This window comes from Rosa rugosa, chromosome 5, assembly GCF_958449725.1.
Source record: "Rosa rugosa chromosome 5, drRosRugo1.1, whole genome shotgun sequence".
NCBI lineage: Eukaryota > Viridiplantae > Streptophyta > Magnoliopsida > Rosales > Rosaceae > Rosa > Rosa rugosa.
In genome coordinates, this window is record NC_084824.1 from 30,909,013 (window position 1) to 30,915,352 (window position 6,340).

General features: G+C 36.5%; 1 pseudogene; it reads left to right on the plus strand.

The window, feature by feature from the left end:
* Positions 1 to 4,756, plus strand: part of LOC133707866 (nifU-like protein 1, chloroplastic) — a 6,023-nt pseudogene extending 1,267 nt beyond the window's left edge.
* Positions 4,757 to 6,340: the final 1,584 nt, after the last annotated feature.

Below are 6,340 nucleotides of genomic sequence, written 5' to 3' on the forward strand. Positions count from 1 at the left end.
GGGGAGCTTAGATCCAAAAGTCAAAAACATTGGTTTGATGTTTTATGTTGGCCTCTTTGACAATTTTAGAATCATTCAGGTTACCATTCTAGTTGTTGCAGTGTCTGAATGCCTACCTTTGGTCATTACCTTGACGGAAGTAGCAGCTACCACTTTTTTCTTAGGGTGTAATAATACTGGCAGATAGTTTTCTCATAGCAGTATTGCTCTAATTTATCTTATCATCTTTTGCATTTGGACTTCAACTTGTAACAGGCTAGCATACTTAATGAAAAAAATTATAGGAGATATGGCATTGGCAAGTATCTATTTTTTAGTATTTCCCCTTTGGCTAGTTTGCCAACATCATTTGTAATGTTTTCCTTCTGCAATTACTGCTAACAGCATATGTGTGCAGGTGCGTAGACTGTCAGCTTGTGAAACTATGGGCTCAGTGACTACAATTTGCAGCGGAAAAAGTGGCATATTGACTTTGAATCAGGTTTGTCCTATTCACGAATAGTTCTTTTCTCAATTTTTGAAAGACAAAGTCCTGATCGTATCTGAAACATGAGGGACCACTGGTTTTATCTTATGAAAAATGACATGTTGCAGATGACTCTGGTCGAGGCATATGTTGGGTTAAACAAGATATGTTTACCAGATGATTTGTGCAAGTTACCTGCAAGTATTTCCACTGGACTAAGTGAAGCCATTGCGCTGAATACCAGTGGGAATGTGTTTAAGACACAGGTAATATCTCTACTTTTACTTTTCTCTCACAACATCATTAAGGAAACTTATTCTTTTCTTCAGTTGTTAAACTTTGGTGGCTATTAGTGTTTTCTCTGATAGTAAATGTAGTTGTATTGTATTGAGCAGGATGGTGAAGTAGAGATCTCTGGAAGTCCCACAGAAAAGGCTATACTTTCATGGGCAGTGAAGGTTCCATTTCAATTTGCTAAAGTTTGTACTATTAGTTTCCAATATTTGAATATTTACTTTGCAATGAAATCTGCATTTCAGTTGGGAATGGAGTTCAATGCTATCAGATCCAAGTATGAGTTTCTTTTTGTGTTCCCTTTCAACTTAGAGAAAAAGCGCATGACACGCTCTGAGCAAGCGCATAATTTAACCCTGAAAATATCGTTAGTAGTATAAGCAAATAGGGATCGTTCTATTCCGGGGATTGAGGGTACACCTGTCATTGTCAAACAATTAAAAAATTAAAATTAAAACAAAGTATAATATTTGCAAAGATATAACAAAATATATACATATTACACGAAAAGGGGGATTTTTGGTTTTTGATTTCTAAAAATTAAAACTAAGTTAACAAAACAATTAAAATGCAAAAACATAAAAATACGAATGGAATGAGAGAACAAAGATCAAAATCGAAACTTATGATTAAAATTGATTCAAACCCTAATATTATTCATCTAAGTCATGAGAAAGGAGTTGATCATGTGAAACGTTAAAAGCAAACAATTTCCCATATTTTACTTTTCAATGCTAATTAATCTAAGTGAAAGCACAAAGACTAATCCTATCAAACATGCATTCAAGCCCTAGAAAGCTAGTCAATCATGACATGTTCAACGCAATAAGCACCTAGAAAGGCTATCAACTCAAGTGTGCAACTTAGTATGAAAAAGTCCACCTAATTGCAATCCTCTTTAATTAAATTCGGTTTTTGTACAAAACCTAGGGGTGGGCAAAAAAGCCCGTAAACCCGAAAAACCGGCCCGACCCGGCCGGTCCGGTCCGGGTTTTCAAAAAAAAATTGTAAGTTTTTACGGGCCGGGCCCAAATCGATAAATTACGGGCCGGTCCCGGTTCAAGACTTTGAAATATATAAAAGCCCGTTGGGCCCGAATACTTTATTAAAATATTATATGTGTATATGTTTTTTTATTATGTGTCATTAAAATATCAATTATCTATAACTTATTGACTTTTTTTTTTGAATAATAACTTATTGACTTATTGTCTATGGGCCCGAGTACTTTTTCCTTTTTCTTCTTCCTCATCTTCCTCTTCCCTCAGATCGGCAGTTCCTCAGTTTCCAATCCCAGCGGACCCAGCCTCTCATCTCTCCTAAAAGAACCCTTTCCTTTCTTCTTCCTCAGTTCCACTTTCCCTTCCCTCTGATCCTCTTTAGCTTCCTATTTTCCAATTTCATCAGAACATCACCAATTCAATTATTCTGATTTAAATTCCATTGAAATTGAAACTAGGCTTTCCCGATTCTTCTTCTTTCTGCTCATTCACAGTCTCGTGCTTGGTGAAGATTCCTGTAACGGAATTGGGTTGGTGTCGTTTCGGGGAAGCGAAGGAAACGGATCAGGTCTTTGAGCGGGTGGAGAAGGTCGAGAGATGGTGGAGCGGGATGGTCTTTGATTGATGTTTTGGTTCGATGGTTCTGGAATGAGGGATTGATTTTCAGGTGGCTAAGCTCCGGTGCTTGGAGATCTGGTTGTCGGCGTCGGCGGAAATCAGTGTTTTTTTTTTTTTTTTTCCTGAGGTCTGTTTGAACCCGAAAGCCCGGAAACCCGGCCCGAAAAATCTCGGTCCGGGCTTACTGCGGTCCCAGCCTCTGTATAACACACGTTTTGGGCCTGGCCCGAAAGATTCGGGCTCGGTCCCGGGCTCAGCAAAATGACATACGGGGTCGGCCCGTGCCCAGCCCTAACAAAACCTTTACTACTTTTCGATTCAAGAACACAAAACCAAAAAGTTGATTCATGTTCTTAAATTGTAGCACCAATTATATCGAAACCCTAAGTGTTTGCAACCACATAAGATTAAACTACAAAAGTTATCTATAACGCAAATTTAATTAAACAAACCCACATAAGCAACTCTCGAAGAACAATAACATGAATCTGAAAATTTCATTCAATCATATAAAATTCCAGAAATTAATAATTGTTCAAACACATATGTCAACTAGTTCATAACCAACGAAATTCAAAGCAAAGGTTACAAAGAAGAGGTCGAATTACAACGTGAGATGAAGATGGTGATGAACGAATGATGTGGTGGTCTCTTGAATCTCGAAAGCAAGCTTCAAGGATGGTGGTGGATGATGATGCTCACGGCAATTCTTCTTCTCCCTTGGCCTTGCTTGAATTCCGTGGAGATGACTAGAGGATGGAGAAACTCACGGCTATGCTAGAGGTTTTCTGATTTTTTTCTAAAGTGTATAATGTAAAGGAGAGGAGGCTTTGACGTTGAGAAAGGGGGAGTATATATAGGGAACGAATTGTTGCTCTCCAAGCCGTGACATTCTTCTTATTATTCCATAGAATTAATCTGAAAATGCCACATAATTTCCTCCAATAATAGCTCGCCAAATAAGCCCTATGACATGGTCCAACCAATCACAAAACTCCATTTTAATTCCCTAATATCTTGGCCGAAATATATAGAGAGAAATTCTGATTTTGTAGTTCAATTTCGGCCAAACTTCCTTTAGAGAAAATAGGGAACGAATCTAGACACCATTTAGAGCTTTTTGTGTTCAACACATATTCTCTTTCCTTTAAAATCTCCATCGAAATCTTAATATATTTTCTGATTTTCTCACGGCAAACTTCTTGTTTATCTCTATGATTTGGACGGCAAACATCTCTAGGGTTTCTTCCATGCATCACAAACCCTAATTGCATGGGCTTTTAGTGGGCTTTGATCCAATTGCCGAAAATCCACAAAGTCTTGAGAGTTCTTGGGCCTTGTTGCTTCAACTTCAAGCCTTGTCATCTTCCAACGCCATAACACATATATTTTTCCATTTCTTTTTCATAGTTGCGTTGGAAACTTGCTAGGGAAGCCTTCCTCCATTTCGTAGGATTTCCTGGTTGGACTAGGAAAGCTTATTTCTTCATTTCTGCTCAAATGTGTGGGCCGTTTTCTCTCATATTCGTTTGTCTTGATGTTCGCAGGCTCCTCTTTCCATTCGTGCGTTCATTTCCACTTTTTAGCTCGGAGGTCCTGAAAATAGAAACTGTATTAAAAATAGAAACTTTCTAAAAATGAAAAATAGAAACTTACTAAAAATGAAAAATAGAAACTTTCCTAAACTGAAAATGGAAACTTGCCAGAAATGAGAAATGAAAACTACAAAAATGGAAACTTTCTATAATAAGGAACTTTCCCAATCAAAGAATGGAAACTTTCCAAAATAAGGATTTTTCAAGGAAATGGCGCAGAAAAATGTAGGGAAATGCAGTTAAAATGTTGCATTAAAATGCTCCTATCAGCGCAGTGGTGTTGCAGTGACATATCAGGTTAAAAAATTGAAGTGGACAAACAAGCTCGACCTCGTTTGCTTGATTAGTCCTATGCTGATGATTTTTGTTTTTTTGTCATCTTGTCTTGGCAGGATAAAATAATTAGGAACCCTAAAAATCTGATTTGTTGTTTTTTGTGTAGTTGGGACTTGAAAGTTGCATATATTGAAGAAGTTGGGAAGACCAGGTTTGGGAGTTTAAAGATTTTGCTAACCAACTCCAGCATCTTCCGCAGCTGCAACTGAAACAATCACCTTTCGAACAATCGGAGCACTTACTATTTTGAACAACATCCAGCAGCAACTTTTGCTAGATTAACTTATAACCCTTTTGATGTTTCAAGAAAGGTTGTAGTTTTACTCAATTTATGATGTACTTAAGGAATAAGATGTATTGATTTGATTTTGGCGTGGTTTGTATGTCCAAAATCTGTTCACTGGCTGATGCTTTAAGATTGTGTATAATCAGATTGCTTGAATTAATGCAATGCCCAATATTTAAGAAGCGATGTTAAAAAAACTAATGGACGTCGATGTAAACTACAGGGAACGATGTCTAGTATCAATATGGACATCGATTTACAATTTGGAAAACGATGTATAGCATCAATATGGACATCGATTTACAATTTGGGAAACAATGTCTAGAATCAAAATGGACATCGATTTATAATTTGGGAAACGATGTCTAATATTATTATGGACATCATTGTTAACCTAAAACCTGGTGTAATATAGTAAAATGGACATCACTTTATAAAAGGAAACGATGTTTATTATAATATTGCACATCGTTCATACAATACTAAGGAATGTAGATTGAATCTTAAATAGTAGGATATATGAAAAATATGCGTGAACCTCACAAACGGTAGGCAAAACGAAAAGAATATGATGTCTGATATCATATAAAACATCGTTTCTAATATGAGTAACGATGTTAAAATGAATACTTCTGCTATTGGACCTATACTTCATTAAGCATTAAATGCCAAAATATGAAGATTTAACAATATCTAAACACACTAATATGTCATTGTAATAACGGTTTTACATCGGTTCCATAAGCTTATTCGATGTCTATTGTTGAACTGGACATCGGTTTTTGACCGATGTCTTTTTGTTTGTGATCTTTAACATCACCCACTAAGACATCGGATGATTTTTTTTTAACATCGGTTTCTGGCCGATGTCTAAGGCAAAAATCCTAGTAGTGAATGGAACAGATAGTGATTAGTTGGTTACTAGGAAGAAAAGAGGTCGTCCTTTAGGATCATAAAACAAGGATCCCTCCAAATCAAAGAAGTTCCTGCTGAAGAGGTCTTGAGTTTACTCTATTCTGATAAACCTCCTAACCCTAGTTCTAAGGGCAAGGAGAAGATTTAATTTTCTGCATTTGTCTATTTATGGCCTATTACTATGTTACTTCATAGCTAGATAAGATTACTTTAATAAGTGAGCATGATTTGTCGAATGAATGGTCCTAGCCTATATATCACTGTGGTATTTCTTCATCACAACTTCTTGTCTATCTGTAAATGGTAGCGGAAGGATATGTAATGATCATTTTGGCCTTACCTTTATTATTAATGAAAAGTCCTAGAGATGTTTATTTCAAATATATATATATACAGATTTTATCCAGAGCGGAGCTCCACTTTGAAATTAACGTGTGAAGTTTTAGTTTTGGGTCACTTTTCAGTCGCATATCCACATCTTGACCGTTCAGTTTTTAGGTACTAGTGTATAGATCATCTCTGCAAATTTTCAGCCAAATTGATGATCGTTAAGGTATCTAACTCGCTTATACCAATGGATGGACTGAATCTGTCAACCTGAACCGTACTAGCTTTAAGGCAGTTATCAATGCCTTAACGATCATCAATTTGGTTGAAAATTTGCAGAGATGATCTATACACTAGTACCTAAAAACTGAACGGTCGAGATGTGGATATGCGACCGAAAAGTGACCCAAAACTCGAACTTCACACGATTAATTTCAAAGCGGAGCTCCGCTCTGGATAGGATCTGTATATATATATATATATATATTAGTAAATTTGATTT